We start from the raw sequence: 17,527 nt of genomic DNA on the forward strand, positions 1-17,527 counted from the left end.
TTCATTGTAATTGACACTCAACCAATCTATGATTCAAGGAAGCACATCACTATTATCCTAGGCCGACATTTCTTGGCAACTGTGGATGCTCACATTCAATGCAGGACTGGAAATATACAGTTGTCCTTTAGTAATATGACTATAGAGCTAAACTTCTTCAATATTGCCAAACAACCTCACAATGCAGATGATGAAATTGTTAATGCAGATTTAATAGAAGCATTAATTGATAATACTTTTCTTTCAAACCTTAGCGATGGTCCTTTACAAACATATTCAACTCACTTTGATTTGGATTTTGATATTGAAATATCAGTCAATGAGATCAACGCCCTACTTGACTCAGCACCATCCATGGACATTAATAAATAGAAGTCAAGAGTTGAACAACTAGCACCATCAGAAAAGAAACTCAACCCATTATCAGAATCACCATCGAAACTCGAGCTCAAACCATTACCCAATATTTTGGAATATGTGTTTTTGGGAAAAGAAAGCACTCTCCTAGTAATCATCTCATCATCCCTAAATGATGAACAAAAGGGTAAGTTGTTGGATATTTTAAAAGAGCACAAAGGAGCATTAAGATGGACCACAGCTGACATAAAATGTATAAACCCAGTAGACTACATGCATTACATTCACCTTGATAAAAATACTAAACCTACAAGGAAAATACAATATTGGTTAAATCCTAATATGAAAAAAGTTGTTAGAACTGAAGTCCTTAAACTATTAGACGCAGGTATCATTTACCCTATTTTTTATAGTTCATGTATCAGTCCTATGCAAGTTGTCCCCAAAAAGTCAAGAGTCACAGTAGTTACCAATGTTGATAATGAATTGATACCCACTAGAGTGACTACAGGATGGCGTGTATGCATTAATTATATAAAGATAAATTCTGTCACACGTAAATACTATTTTTCTTTACCATATCGATCAAATGCTTGAAAAATTAACAGGCCATGAATTTTATTGCTTTTTAGATGGCTACTGAGGATATAATCAGATTCCCATAGTACTAAAAGATCAAGAGAAGGCCACTGTCACTTGTCATTTTGACACTTTTGTATATAGGAGGATATCATTTAGATTATGTAATGCACTTGCTACATTTCAACGATGCATATGAAGCATTTTTTCTAATATAGTTGAACGATTTCTTGAAGTCTTTATGGATGACTTCCCTATTTTTAGTGGCTCATTTGATCAATGTTTACATCATCTAACACTAGTTCTGTTGAGATGTACAAAGAACAATTTGGTCTTAAATTGGGAGAAGTGTCATTTTATGGTAAAACAAGTTATTGTTCTCAATCATATCATTTCGAGCAAAGGTATTAAGGTTGATAAAGCCAAGGTGGATATCATTTCCAATCTTCCTCCACTTAAAATAGTCAGAGAAGTAAGATCTTTCCTTAGACGTGCTGGTTTTATAAACGTTTCATTAAAGATTTTAGCAAAGTTTCTAGACCCTTTTGTAATTTACTTACTAAGGATGTACCTTTTATCTTTGATGATTCATGTCTTATGGCATTTGAAAAACTAAAATAGTTGTTGACATCATCACCCATCATTCAGCCCCCAAACTGGAGCTTATCATTCGAGCTCATGTGTGATACATCTGATTATATAGTAAGAGCAGTATTAAGAAAAAAAATTGATCAAATTCTCTATGTTATTTACTATGCTAGTATGACATTGAATGATGGACAGTTGAATTATTCAACCACTGAAAAAGAAATATTAGTAATAGTATTTGTATTAGAGAAATTTTAATTTTATCTCATTAGTTATAAAATAATTATATTTATAAATCATGTTGCTCTTAAATATTTTTTCATAAAAAAAGATAGAAAAGATAAATTAATTCGTTATGTGTTAGTTTTGCATAAATTCTAACTTGGAATTGAAAGATAATTGGACAGCGTCATTGGACAAGCTGAAGAGGTTAGATCTCGTATTCTGCCCTAGATGTAAGATTATGCCTCCTTTAGGGAAGTTACCGTCCCTTGAAATACTCAGAATAGAGGAAATGGTGAGTGTGAAAAAAGTGGGTGATGAATTTTTAGGAATAGGGATTTGCGATCATAATCATATTCATGGCACCTTTTCATCATCTTCATCTTCATCAATTGTTGCCTTTCCTAAATTAGAAAAACTCGACTTAGGGATTATGCTACAATTGGAAGAGTGGGATTTTGGAAAAGAAGATATTACAATCATGCCACAAGTAAAGTCCTTATCCATTTTCTTTTGTGAGAAATTGAAATCGCTGCCGGACCAACTTCTTCGGAGCACAACACTGGAATCACTAGAGATTACTGACGTGCCTATTGTCGAAGAAAATTTCAAAAAAGACACAGGAAAGGACTGGTCAAAGATCTCCCACATTCCAAACATCCTAATTTCTCGTAGATATGAACAAGGAGGCCCTTCTCGTTGATCTCGATGACAGCAGCAATGAGCTACCATTTACCCAGCCCACCGGTATTTTCTTCTCTTGCTTCTTTAATTAATATTTTTTTGTTAATAAGCTAGCAATTGTTTTTTTTTTTATATAATATAGACTCACAAGTTAAAATAACAAAATCTGTATCGATTTCTAGCACATCATTGATATAGTTTGGAAGCAGCTTCAGTAATTTCTAGATAAATTAGTTTCGTATTTTCATAATGTGATAGGTCACGAGTAAAGTTCAATATCGGATGTAGAAATGAATGCCAAACACATGTTAATGTTCCACTTTTATGATTTTATTTCACAGGTATGAGCAGAAGTTTTCAACGTAATAGAGTCTTCACAAGCAAATCACTGCAGTTACCATCACTCCCAGGTACTTTCTTCTCCTGCTTGCGACTTTTTATTTCTATTGTAATGTGCAACAGCTTTTAATATTGCTAATTTTAGTTAATTATGCTCCCCATCTGAGACGGCATTCGTTGAGATTAGAGGAGTCAAACTAATGTTTCTGTATAATTCATGTTTTGAATTGTCAGCGGTTCTCTTAACTTTGCATACGATCAACAATATTAAAGTGTACTAAGACTGCACTGATCAAATAGATCATGGATTCTCATGGACAAATATATTTTTGGTCGCTAATATTGAACATTTTTGGAAAGCTGGCTCCTGATTCCTGAACTTGGGCAGGTCTATGGTCTGAGTAAGTCATATAGAAACACAATTGTTCTGCATTGAAAAAATTCGACCATTTATTGTTTTTCCTTGATATGTATTTTGTCTGCAGGTACTTTATGTGGAACAATATAAGCGGCAGAATACTAAAAGAGATGCGCAATCTGCTCTGTTTGGAGCTCCCTCAGTTAGAATTCATGGTTTCAAGATGGCATCAAATATTCGCTGGTTGATTAAGGTGTAATTAATTATCTCTTATGGAATGCTTAATACACAATGCATATTGTTAATTTGTAATTTAGGGTGGTGCTTGGCAGGTTGTATTTAATTTGGATGGTGAAGCCAGTAAGAAATATTAACAGGTTGTACTGTTATTCTTTTGCAGGCTATTGAGTGGAAACCAACTAGTACTGCCTCAAACGTCTGCAAATTTGACCCATGAAGAGCAGTTGGCAATCTGCCTTCTGGGAAGTATGTGGTTTTCCCATTGGTAAAGAATGTAATTAATTAAACTTATTGCTGAAATCTTTTGGGCCTAATATTCCTATATTGTTTGGTTAATCATTCTACAGGTTTTTCCCGCTAAAAGAAGAAATCTTCTCAAGGACGCCCAATTTTGTCCAAATCTAGGGTCACACCAAGCAAGACTTGCTATTCTTGACTGATTCATGCATGTATGATGTTTATATGTGAAATCTGGACAAGTAATGTGTTATGGGAAAATTTTATTGATACTTATTTTTATCATGATGGTTAGTTTTGTATCATTTCAAGTTTGCTTGCACATTATCAAGAGAGAATTAATATTACAAACGACCAACTTCTTGTCATGGCGGCTGTAGTGGATTGCGCCATACATGATTGTGCTTTGTGGCCGACTTGCGAGGAGAAGAAGTTTCTGATTTGTTACTTTTGAGTTACGGTACGGCTTATATCTTCAGCTCTCTGCTCTGTCTTACGATGATTGAGATATATATATATATTTTTAAGAGATGATATTTTCAGATGATTTGAAATAAACTCTTAACACACACATTCATGACACATGTATATATAACAATAAATTCAATGGCATGATATAGTTCGGAAGCCGCTGCTGTTTTTAATCATGGATTAGATTAAGGAAAGTTTTTTCAGAAATATCAATTTTGCAACAGAGACCTTCCAAAGCTATGGATTATTTGATTTCGATAAAGTTCAGTTTTCTTGTTAAGTCTGAGCTGTCATGGCCTTCAAGAACTATAGATATCAAATCTGACATTGCATTAATATTTCTGGTGTTTGCAGTTGTGGCAAATGGAGCTGTCTCCTCTGAACAAGCTTACAATGCTATATTTGAAGCTTCTTTAAGTTAAAATTTCATAATTTAGAGTTGCTGTCAAATATTCATTTGTCAATTGAAGCTCATTTAGTTAATATTGAGTATTGTTTCTACTTTAGGCCAGTGGTAGGTTGCGTTAATTTTGGCAGGTGAAGCCAGTATGAGAACTAACATTTGAAATACGATTCTTTTTTTACTATTTATTGAGTGGAAACCAACTATCACTGCCTAAAACATTTGCAAATTGATCCATTCCAAGCACTGCTGAGTTAGTCAAATGCTCTTTCTTTGTTGGAAAGAAACTACAACTATATTTATACTATTTTTGATGCATTTGCAGATGCTTTCTTTTAACTGCAGTCACATGAACAACAATTCGATCATTTGTCAAATTCAAATACAGATTTCAGCATTACCTAAGCTTCAACACTAGTGACTTGAACAGAAATTTATTGCTGTTGTTCTCTTTAATAAAGTTAAACTGGAGAATCCTCTGTTTTTTCACATGCATCTAACAGTTGTTGTACGATCACATAATTCTGAAAATTTGCAAAGTGCTGGACGATGGCAACTTAGCAGGATATCTTGCATCCGAGTTTCCTAAGATTTCAACGCTCAAGATTCTGTACGTCGCCATTCCTTAAAGCATCTTATGAAACAACTACTATACTGTCCTTTGTTTTTCCTGAAGCATGGTTATGAGAACTAGTCCTTGCCGCAGTGTATTCATTATCACTGATGCAAGATAATATTGGCAGATATGATGTGGTCACATAATTCAGAAGGTGTATAAAAGACTAAGAAGCTCGGATACCTGTTTTGGTCGCTGTAACTTGTCTAGGAAATTTCATCGTGATGCATGCCCAATTTTCTGAATTCAGTATCACAATAAGCATGACTGGGTTTTCAGGTTCTTAAATTTTTGGACCTTTCTCTTAATTACCTTTGTAGGTTCAGTTGAAGATTTGTAGAGTGGTATGTGATTGTGCTTTTGTCTTGTTAACTTAGGTTTTTGTTTGCAAGCTGATTGATTTGACTATGAGGAGGAACTTGTGCAGGTCTCCATTATGACGATATTTTGAGTAAGTCATATCGAAATAAAGTTGATGTGCATTTCAAAATCATCAACGTTCAACCATTTCAATCACTGAGCTACCATTTGTTGTTTTTCCTCAATATGTATTTTGTTGGGCTTAATATTTCTACATTACAAATATCTCAGTTCCTCGAAAATATAGAGTTTAGCAAATTGATGATGCTGCCAGAACAACTTCTTTGTAGCACAACATTGGAGGATTTAGTGATTGACTTCTGTCTTGTTTTAGAAGAACATTTCGAAAAAGACAGAGGAGACTATGAGAGGACTCAACAATCTCCCAAATTCGTAGCACCAAAATTAATGGTGCATATGTTATTAGATCAGCCATAACCAGTGATAGTTATATTAAATTTAATTATACATGTCATATGTGCATCAATTGATTATAATAAATCATAAGTATTCTACAATTTTTTCAAAAAAGAAATTCTAGAATATAACAAAGGTACCATGTTAGTCATGTAATCATTCTCCACAAGAATTATAGTATTATACAGTATTATGCAAGATTGCCTCTCAAGTTAATGCACAATATTATTGACATGGGGTTAAATTTTGCAGGGAAAATTCCCCTCTTTCTTCTTCCTTGTGGCCCCTCTTAACCAATCAACACCATGTACATAATTCGTCAGTATGGTCAAAATTTCTTTTGATGCTGCTGATCATTAGTGATGATCTACTGTCTCTTCCATCTATTTCCCTGAAACTACAAACTCGCAGGGAGCTCATAGTTTTTTGTGCATGGAAAAAACTGAGGGTAGACAAGTGGGTTCTGATGTTATTTTTGAGCTCATAGTACAATTTTATCCTTTAGAGTGGTTTTAGTTATGCCTCCCACACATACTTTTTGGTTTCTTTTTTTGGTCTTTACTTTGGCTATGCACGATCTCCGACGAGCTATTGATGGATTTGAATTTGATTTCCATATCGGTAACACATAAATCGTCTAATCCTTGTATTTCTCGTATTTTCATATCTACTTTGAAAAATAATGATGTACATGAAAATCAATGTAAGAGTAATCATTTTCACTCTTAATTGCTGACATCTTTTGCCCTTGCTGATGTTAAGAAATTGGTGGGTGAAGCAGACACGCACCTAAAATAAAATTGGAAGAAAATAAAGAACAAGCACAATAAAGGACACCAGAAATTACGTGGTTCGGCTTTTAGCCTACGTCCACGGGCAAAGACAGAAGGAAAATATTATACTAGTGATATGAGGATTACAAGTATTGTAATCTTTTGGCTCACTACCCAGAACTCCAATACACCCAATCTCTCATTCACTAATTACACAAGAGTAATAAATATTGAAAACAAATCCTTATAAAGAGAAACTTATTTTTTTTCTCTTTTATAAGCTCTCGGATGCACTCAAAATGGGATGCAAAACTCATTTGCATGGCTCCCTTTATATAGCCAATTGTTGACTAACAAATTCCACAAGTTAGGTTTGACAGCCACCTAACTCAACCACCTCCATTTCATTTTGTCCATGGTCGGCAATCACCAAATCAAAATGTCAATGTCGGCACCCATTTTTCTTCATTTTCTTTCCTTTTTTCTTCTTCCTCTTTTGTCTTCTTTCTTCTTTTCTTTGCCATTTTTGGTGGATCCTTGACATTCTCCCACTTGGAGATTAGATTAGGGACTAATCAATCTCCACATCATCCTTTCTGCTTCGCCATTGTCATGTTGCCTACGTTTCTACTAGGCCACTAAAGGATCTACTCCAGATAAACTTGTCAGCATTGATTGGCTTTGTCAAAACATCTGCTAAGTTCTCTTTGGTATGGATTTTCTGCAAATCCACACTTTCATCTTTCACAACTTCACGAACGAAGTGATACTGAACTCCTATGTGCTTTATCCTGGAATGAAAGGCTGGATTCTTTACAATGTGCAAGGCACTTTGACTGTCACAAAACACAAAAATTTTCTCTTGTTTGTGCCTGAGCTCCTTCAATAACATTTGTATCCAAATAGCTTTCTTGCAAGCTTATGTAGCTGCCATGTATTCTGCTTCTGTTATAGATAAAGCCACAATGGTCTGCAGTTTCGAAACCCAGCTTACAGCTACTCCCGCAAGTGTAAACACATAGCCCATATTAGATTTTCTTTTATCAACGTCTCCTGCAGAATCTGAATCCACATAGCCCCTGACAGTAAACTCTGATCCTACATAACATAATGCAACATCGGAGGTTCCTCTGATATACCTCAAAATCCTCTTCACAGTTATCCAATGCTCACCACTAGGATTCGCCATGTATCGACTGACTGTTCCCACTGCTTGTGCAATGTCCGGTCTAGTACATATCATAACGAACATCAAACTTCCCACTGTTGATGCATACGGTACTCGAGACATCTCTTTCCTCTCCGCTTCAGTGCTAGGACACATACTTGAAGATAATTTGAAATTAACAGGAAGTGGGGTAGAAATTGACTTACAATCTTGCATATTGAAGCACCGCAAGATTTTCTTCAAGTAATTCTTCTATGAAAACCAAATCTTTCTGTTATTTCTGTCTCGGTGAATTTGCATCCCTATAATCTTGTTTGCTAGTCCCAAATCCTTCATTTCAAACTCCCTAGCCAACTATGCCTTCAATTATTGGATTCGATCTTTGTTGGGACCTGCTACCAACATGTCATCCACATACAACAGCAAAATAATGAAATCATTATCTTCAAACCTTTTGTAATATGCACAATGGTCTGAACTGAGTCTGTTGTATCCAAGGCTCATAATGAAGGAATCAAATCTCTTATACCAACACCTCGGTGCTTGTTTGAGACCGTATAGAGATTTGTTCAACCTACAAACCAAGTTCTCCTTTCCCTTTTCAACAAAACCTTCTGGTTGAAGTATATAAATTTCTTCTTTAAGTTCTCCATGAAGAAATGCAGTTTTCACATCTAACTGCTCAAGATGTAAGTCAAATATAGCACACATTATCAAGACTACTCTGACTGTTGAAGTCGAACCACCGAAGAAAATATCTCGTTGAAGTCAATACCTTCTTTCTGAGCATATCCTTTCACCACCAATCTTGCACGATACCGCTCCACTTGATCATTGTCATCACGTTTGATCTTGTAGACCCATTTGTTTCCAATGGCTTTTCTTCCGTGTGGTAGTGGTATAAGTTCCCATGTCTTGTTCTTGTGTAGAGCTTCAATTTCTTCTTGCATTGCTGTCATCCAAAAAGCAACATCTGAGCTGTTTAAAACTTCATGAAAAGTTGATGGCTCTCCATCCTCAGTTAGAAGACAATATGCAACATTGATCTCTGTGACATACTCCGAGTGACACGTTGGCGGTTGTCTCTCACAAGTTGACCGACGAACTTCTGGAGCCTTAGACTTGATTGGTTCTTGTTCTTCGTGCACTGGTGCTGCTTCAGAAGAATTTAAATCTTCTAGATTATTTTCCACATATACCGACACAGTCTCTGACTTTTCTTTTACAGTGTTATCATCCTCATCTCTCCTTTATAGTTGATCTTCTACAAAGATAACATCTCTGCTGATAACAATCTTGTGGGCAGTGGGGTCCCACAGACGATACCCCTTTACTCCATCAGCATATCCTAAGAAGATATATCTTCTAGATTTTGGATCTATCTTTGTTCTTTCTTGGGCATTGTACATCACGTACACAGGATATCCAAATACATGTAGGTAAAAGTAATCAGCTGGCTTTCCAGTCCACATTTCCATTGCTGTCTTCAGCCCAATTGTTGTGGATGGCGACTAATTTACTATATAACAGGCAATTTTGGCTGCTTCTGCCCAAAATGAATTGGGTAGACCAGCAGTTCTCAACATATCTCTTATCCTTTCTGTAAGAGTCTTGTCCATCCGCTCCGCCACTCCGTTTTGTTGAGGAGTGTATGCTATCGTTAACTGCCTCTGAATACCTTCTTGCTTACAGAAAGCAAGAAACTCGCCGTCTGTATACTCTCCACCATTATCTGTCCTCAAGCACTTGATCCTTTTACTAGATTCAAGTTCCACCCGCGCTTTGTATTCTTTAAACACTGAAAATATATCTGACTTTTTCTTAATTAGATACACCCAACATCTCCTGGAATAATCATCAATGAAAGTCACCATGTACTTTGCACCTCCCATGGATATATCCGGTGATTCCCAAACATCAGAATGAATCAAGTCTAGAATGCATTTACTTCTAGCAATAGATCTACTGAATTTTAATATATGTTGCTTACTTATAGCACAATGCTCGCCAAATAGTAAACTTACTAATTTGAGCCTCAGAAGCAATTTTCGCTCAGAAAGAATCTTCAAACCTTGTTCTGACATGTGGCCAAGTTTGAGATGCCACATCATCATTGACTCTTCTCCATTTGATGTGACACTGTTCATATATACGGTACTGTTCACGAGAAACGGTGGGAGCGATCCAAGAATTTTACCGTGCCAAGCAGAGAATAATGGTGTGAGTAAAGCAACTGTGTGGTTTTGTACGTGTCTAGGAAAGTTCTGTCACAAAGCGATAAGAGCTTAAGGAGTATGGGTTTTAAATGGAATCATTATGACCCCTTAAGTCTTTCCTGGGAACTTTCCTGGTGTGCATTCTCACACATACTCACAACTATCCAGGGTGGTATATTAGCTTGTGTACGGTATTTATCAACAAAATGGTGGCAAAGTATGAAATTGAGAAGTTTAACGAGAAAAATTTCTCGTTGTGGAAAATGAAGATGAAAGCTGTATTGAGGAAAAATAATTGCTTGGCAGAAATTGGAGAAAGGCCCATGGAGATAACTAATGACAAGTGGAACGAGATAGATGGCAATGCCATTTCTGATCTACACTTGGCACTTGCGGATGGAGTATTATCCAGTGTGGCAAAGAAAAATACAGCAAAGGAAATATGGGATACTCTCACAAAATTGTACGAAGTCAAGTCACTACACAACAAAATCTTTTTAAAGATGAAACTTTATACTCTTCGAATGGCGGAATCTACAACGGTGACCAACCACATCAACACCTTGAAGACTTTATTTTCATAACTCACAACGTTGGGTCATAATATAGAGAAAAATGAACGTGCAAAGCTTCTATTTCAAAGTCTACCAGATTCGTATGATCAACTCATCATCAACCTGACGAACAATAATTTAGCAGACAGTCTGGTTTTTGTCGATGTTACAGTCTCCGTATTAAATAAGGAGAGCAGGCAGAAAAATAAGGAAAACAGACAAGTAAGTTCGCAGTAAGCGGAGGAGCTATCGGTGACGAGAGGGAGATCAACAAAACGTGGCCCCAGTGGGGGTCACAATCATGGTAGATCAAAATCCAGAAGTAAGAAGAATATCAACTGCTACAACTGTGGCAAGAAAGGGCACGTTAAGAAAGCGTGTTGGAGTAACCAAAAGAGAAAAGAGGGCAAAGAACCTGAGTCATCAAATGCTCAGGGGTGTGTAGCAAGTACATTAGATGATGGCAAAATTATCTACAGTGAGGCAACAACTGTTTCAGAAGGAAGAAAATGACTATCTGATGTCTGGCTTATAGACTCAAGAGCTACCTGGCATATGACCTCTCGGAGAGAATGGCTCCACACATATGAACCTATCTCGAGATGATATGTTTATATGGGAGATGATCATGCCTTGGAGATCACTGGTATTGGTATTATCAAAATAAAAATGTTTGATGGTATAATTCGCACAATTGAGGAGGTATAACATGTTAATGGCCTAAAGAAGAATCTATTGTCTCTAGGACAAATAGACAATCATGGGTACAAAACTCATGTGGAGAATGTAATTATGAAGATTGTTAAAAGCGCGCTTGTATTGATTAAGGCAGAATAGATCGGTGCTAATCTATTCATGCTTAAAGGAGAAACACTACATGAGGCTGATGCATGTGTCGCTTCAAATGGAGAAGAGTCAACGATGATGTGGCATCTCAAACTTGGCCATATGTCAAAACAAGTTTTGAAGATTCTCTCTGAGCGAAAATTACTTTCGGGGCTCAAATCTGTAAGTTTACCATTTTACGAGCATTGTGTTATAAGTAAGCAGCATAGATTAAAGTTCAGTGTATCTATTGCTAGAAGTAAATGCACTTTAGACTTGATTTATTCTGATGTTTGGGAATCACCGGATATGTCCATGGAAGGTGTAAAGTACATGGTGACTTTCATTGATGATTATTCCAGGAGATGTTGAGTGTATCTAATTAAGAAAAAGTCATATGTATTTTCAGTGTTCAAACATTATAAAGCGTGGGTTGAACTTAAATCCGGGAGAAGAATCAAGTGCTTGAGGACAGATAATGGTAGAGAATATACAGACGGCGAGTTTCTTGCTTTCTGTAAACAATAAGGTATTCAAAAGCAGCTCACGGTAGCATACACTCCTCAATAAAATGGAGTGGCAAAGCAGATGAACAAGACTCTTACAGAAATTATAAGAGCTATGTTGAGGACTGCTGGTCTACCCAATTCATTTTGGGCAGAAGCAACTAAAACTGCATGTTATATAGTAAATTGGTCGTCATCCATAGCAATTGAGTTGAAGACAGCAATGGAGATGTGGACTGGAAAGCCGGTTGATTACTTCTACCTACATGCATTTAGATGTCCTGTGTATGTGATGTATAATGCCCAAGAAAGAACAAAGTTAGATCTAAAATCTAGGAGGTGTATCTTCTTGGGGTATGCTGATGGAGTAGAGGGGTATCATCTGTGGGACCCCACTGCCCACAAGATCGTCATCAGCAGAGATGTTATCTTTGTAGAAAATCAACTGTAAAGGAGAGATAAGGATGATAGCATTATAAAAGAAAAGTCAGAGACTGTACCGATGTATGTGAAAAATAATCTGGAAAAAGAATATTCTGATTCTTCTGAAGCAGCACCAGAGCACGAGGAACAAAAACCAGTTGAGTCCGAGGCTCCAGAAGTTCTTCAATCAACTCGTGAGAGATGACCTCCAACGTGGCACTCGGAGTATGTCACAAAGATCAACGTTGCATACTGTCTTCTAACAGAGGATGGAGAGCCATCAGCTTTCCATGAAGTTTTAAACAGCTCAGATGTTACTTTCTGGATGACAGCAATGCAGAAAAAAATTGAAAAGTCTTGGCGATGTGTGCTATATTTGACTTACATCTAAAGCAGTTAGATGTGAAAACTGCATTTCTTCATGGAGAACTTGAAGAAGAAATTTATATGCTCCAATCAGAAGGTTTTGCTAAAAAGGGAAAAGAGAACTTGGTTTACAGGTTAAACAAATCTCTATACTGTCTCAAACAGGCCTTGAGATGTTGGTATAAGAGATTTGATTTCTTCATCATGAGCCTTGGATACAACAGACTCAGTTCAGACCATTGTGCATATTACAAAAGGTTTGAAAATAATGATTTCATTATTTTTCTGTTTTATGTGGATGACATGTTGGTAGCAGGCCCCAACAAAGATCGAATCCAAGAATTGAAGGCACAGTTGGCTAAAGAGTTTAAAATGAAGGACTTGGGATCAGCAAACAAGATTCTGGGGATGCAAATTCACCGAGACAGAAATAACAGGAAGATTTGGCTTTCTCAGAAGAACTACTTGAAGAAAATCTTATGGCGCTTCAACATGCAAGATTGTAAGCCAATTTCTACCCCACTTCCTGTTAATTTCAAGTTATCCTTAAGTATGTGTCCTAGCAATGAAGCCGAGAGGAAGGAGATGTCTCGAGTACCGTATGCATCAGCAGTGAGAAGTTTGATGTTCGCTATAATATGTACTAGACCAGACATTGCACAAGCAGTGGGAGCAGTCAGTCGATATATGACAAATTTTGGTGGAGAGCATTGGATAGCTGTAAAGAGGATTCGGAGGTATATCAGAGGAACCTCAGATGTTGCATTATGTTATGGAGGATCAGAGTTTACTGTCAGGGGCTATGTGGATTCAGATTTTGCAGGAGACCTTGATAAAAGGAAATCCACTACTGGCTATGTGTTTACACTTGTGGGAGCAGCTATAAGATGGGTTTCTAAATTGCAGACCGTTGTGACTTTATATACAACAGAAGCATAATACATGGCAGCTACACAATCTTGCAAGGGAGCTATTTGGATACAAAGGTTATTGGAGGAGCTCTGGCACAAACAAGAGAAAATTTTTGTGTTTTGTGACAGTCAGAGTGCCTTACACATTGAAAGGAATCCAGCCTTTCATTTCAGGACAAAGCACATAGGGGTTCAGTACCATTTCGTTCGATAAGTAGTGGAAGACGGAAGTGTGGATTTACAAAAAATCCATACGAAGGAGAACCTAGCAGATGTTATGACCAAGCCAATCAATACTGACAAGTTTGTCTAGATTAGATCATCTTGTGGCCTAGCAGAAACATAAGCAACATGACTATGACGAAGGAGAAAGGATGGTGTGGAGATTAATTAGTTTCAATCAAATCTCCAAGTAGGAGAATGTCAAGATTGGTGTCTCTTCTAGATATTTAAACTTTGAGTATCAAATTCGAAATTCTAGATATTCAAACTTTGAATATCAAATTCAAAATTCTAGATATTCAAAGTTTGAATATCAAACTTTGAACTTTGAACTTTGAATTTTGAAAAATAATAAAAAAAATGTGAATAGTAGCCAAGATTTTGGCTATAAATAGAGGGGCTCATTCCCTCATTTGCTCATCCAATTTTGAGAAGAGTTTTCTTGTATTTAAAGAGAGTTTAGAGAGCTTGAAATTATAAGCTCTTGTTTTAGTGTTTTGAGAGTTTGGGTGTATTGGAGTTTTGGGAAGTGAGCTAAAATACTACAATACTTGTAACTCCTTTTTACTAGTAAAATATTTTCCTTCTGTCTTCGCCCGTGGACGTAGCCTGAAAGCCGAACCACAAAATTTTCTAGTGTCCTCTTTTGTACTTGTTCTTTATTTTTCTCCCAATTTCATTTTAGTTACGTGTCTGTTTCACCCATCAATTTTTTAACAGTTTATGTGGGGAAGAAATATCCTACCTTTTTATTATTTAGGAAAGTATTATTAGTCGCGTATCTGAATTTTATCCCATTATAAAAAGTACTAAGTTATTTTCATAATAACATTATGTTATATTAGAATTTACTTCCAAATCAAATCAGTTGTGACTCTGCCCAAATTTCTTGAAACCTCTTTATTAATCAAAGAGAGAACAGTTTGCTTCATTTTGTTGAAGTACATATATGACCTTTGCAAAAGTAGAAGGCAACAAAAAAAAATTAGAGATTCCATTTCAAAGAAAAAAGACAATCTTCTCACTAGAATTATATAGTATTATGCATGATGGACTCTCAAGTTAATGCATAACAGTAACTATTTCCACTCTTCCCACGATCTATGTAATTGTAAATGTAATTGTACAACCTCTATAATATAATACTCGATAAATTAATAACCTCTATTATATATAATTTTTTGCGATCCTGACTTGGATCAATTTATTAAATTATTAATTTCATCAATAAATTAACAAGATAATATTTTTTAAAATCCTTATCTAACTTTCTGGTTCCATTCATATCATAAATTAATAATGTATTAAAATTAACAATATATAATTAAATGTGATATTTTATTGAATAAAATATGAATCTATTGTTACATTTTTTCTTGAAATTCAAATCTAGTTAGATCTCATCTCTAATATTCTCATTACATCTAGAAGTTTTGAAATTGAATTCTTGAACTTCAATTAAATTATGAAGTGTTGTTGATTATTTGACTGCTTCCTTACCGCATAACTGGCTCCAGAGCTATTATATCATCCTCAACTATAGTATTTTCAAAGATGTTAGTAGCAGTTTCATCTAAACTTGAAACCTCTAAACTTATATAAGTTTAACTAGGTTAATCCAGGAGGTAATTAAGTATGTAAGTACAATTTATTTATTTATTTAATGTTTATTTAGTGGATTAATTCATGTTCACTTGATTAGATTGGTTATATAATAAATGTTTAATTACTTAAATGTATACTCATTGAAGTGTAAGCGCGCTCTATAAATTAGTAAATGAAGATTCTATCTTATTGAAATCAACATATATCATTTATCTCCTACTTCTAAAAAAAAAAAAAATTTGTCCCCTATTGTTTTTATAGTACCCAATAACCCTTGGCACCACAATTTTATAGTATTACCCTTATTTTCAAATACACTTTTATTATTCATATTGATTATCAATTAAATAAATCATATAAATTAAATTTAAAATAAAATATTAAAATACTAAAAATAAGAAACATAGGTTTTAGTGTGAATAAAAAATTAATAATAAAATACTTTCTTGTACTTTTTGTTTTATATTATCAAGATAAATATCAAGCAAATGACTCATTTACCGATCTTTTCTCTTAAATTTTTTATGCCAAGGGTGGTTTTAGATATTGTGAAAATAATGAGTAAGTACATATATTGATTTCACTTAGAGGACTGGCAATATGCCATTAATAAATTATTAATTTATTAATTAATTAATGCCTCTTTGATTAATAGATCTGTTATGCTCCTAATCCAAGAAATTGTAAACAAATAGATCGTCCAACAGAAAAGCAAAGTGTTGTACGAATCCAAATAAATTTAATAAAGCAAGCTAAGCAGAAGCGAATTATTTAGGACGACGTTTAGTATCTACTGAATTAAAATTCTTAACTTTGTTTTAAAGCCTGTGCCACCAATTCTAATCAAATAAATTATTTTTTTTGGCTTTTTTTTTACTTTTTAATTTTCACTTTGCGAGTTACCCGAAATGTTCATTAATTAGCTTGTTCAATAAGAACGGAAAGGAAATTAATAAATTTCAATAAATTAATAAGATAATATATTTTTAAAAAAAATCCTTATCTACCTTTCCGGTTCCATTCATATCATAGATTAATAATTTATTAAAATTAACAATATTTAATTAAATGTGATATTTTATTGAATACAATATGAATCTATTGTTACATTTTTTTCTTGAAATTTAAATCTAACTGGATCTCATCTCTAATATTTCTCATTGCATCTAGAAGTTTTGAAATTGAATTCTTGAACTGCAATTAAATTTTGAAGTGTTGTTGATTATTTGACTGCTTCCTTGCCGCATAACTGGCTCCACAGCTATTATATCATCCTGAACTTCAATATTTTCGAAGATGTTAGTATCAGTTTCATCTAAACTTGAAACCTCTAAACTTATATCAGTTTAAATAGGTTAATCCAGGAGGTAATTAAGTATGTAAGTACAATTTATTTATTTATTTTTTAGTTTATTTAATGTTTATGAAGTGGATTAATTCATATTCAATTGAATAGATTGGTTATATAATAAATGTTTAATTACTTAAATGTATGTTCATTGAATTGTAAGTGCACTCTATAAATTAGTAAATGGAGATTTCTATCCTATTCAAATCAATATATACCATTTATCCCCTATTGTTTTTATAATACCCAATAACCCTTAGCACCATAATTTTATAGTATTACGCTTATTTTCAAATACACTTTTATTATTCATATTGATTATGAATTAAATAAATCATATAAATAAAAATAAAAATAAAATATTTAAATACTAAAAATAAGAAACATAGGTTTTAGTGTGAATAAAAAATTAATAATAAGATATTGTCTTGTACTTTTTGTTTTATATTATCAGGATAAATACAAGTAAATGACTCATTTATCGATCTTTTCTCTTAAATTTTTTATGCCAAGGATGATTTTAGATATTGTGAAAATAATATGTAGTAAGTGGTATATATTGATTTCACTAAGGAGACTGACAATCTGCCATTAATAAATTATTAATTTATCAATTAATTAATGCCTCTTTAATTAATAGATTTTGTATGCTCCCAACCCAAGAAATTGTAAACGAATAGATCGTCCAACAGAAAAGCAAATGCTGTGCGAATTGATTTAGGACGACGTTTGGTATCAC

At 34.5% G+C, this 17,527-nt stretch overlaps 1 long non-coding RNA gene across 5 annotated transcripts; it reads left to right on the top strand.

Annotated features, from left to right (window-relative positions):
- The first annotated feature begins 1,878 nt into the window (after window positions 1-1,878).
- On the top strand, window positions 1,879-5,919 carry LOC102623369 (uncharacterized). 5 transcript variants are annotated; one of them, XR_008050654.1, is made up of 11 exons: window positions 1,879-2,493; window positions 2,772-2,840; window positions 3,004-3,170; window positions 3,255-3,380; window positions 3,528-3,613; window positions 3,715-3,816; window positions 3,900-4,064; window positions 4,430-5,088; window positions 5,185-5,373; window positions 5,472-5,545; window positions 5,686-5,919. It is a non-coding gene; the product is annotated as an uncharacterized LOC102623369 (long non-coding RNA). The 5 variants fall into 5 exon arrangements; XR_008050655.1 differs by having other exon boundaries at window positions 3,917-4,064; window positions 5,222-5,373; XR_003065408.2 differs by having other exon boundaries at window positions 3,985-4,064; window positions 5,222-5,373.
- The last annotated feature ends 11,608 nt before the right edge of the window (window positions 5,920-17,527 follow it).

This window comes from Citrus sinensis, chromosome 7 (genome assembly GCF_022201045.2).
Source record: "Citrus sinensis cultivar Valencia sweet orange chromosome 7, DVS_A1.0, whole genome shotgun sequence".
NCBI lineage: Eukaryota > Viridiplantae > Streptophyta > Magnoliopsida > Sapindales > Rutaceae > Citrus > Citrus sinensis.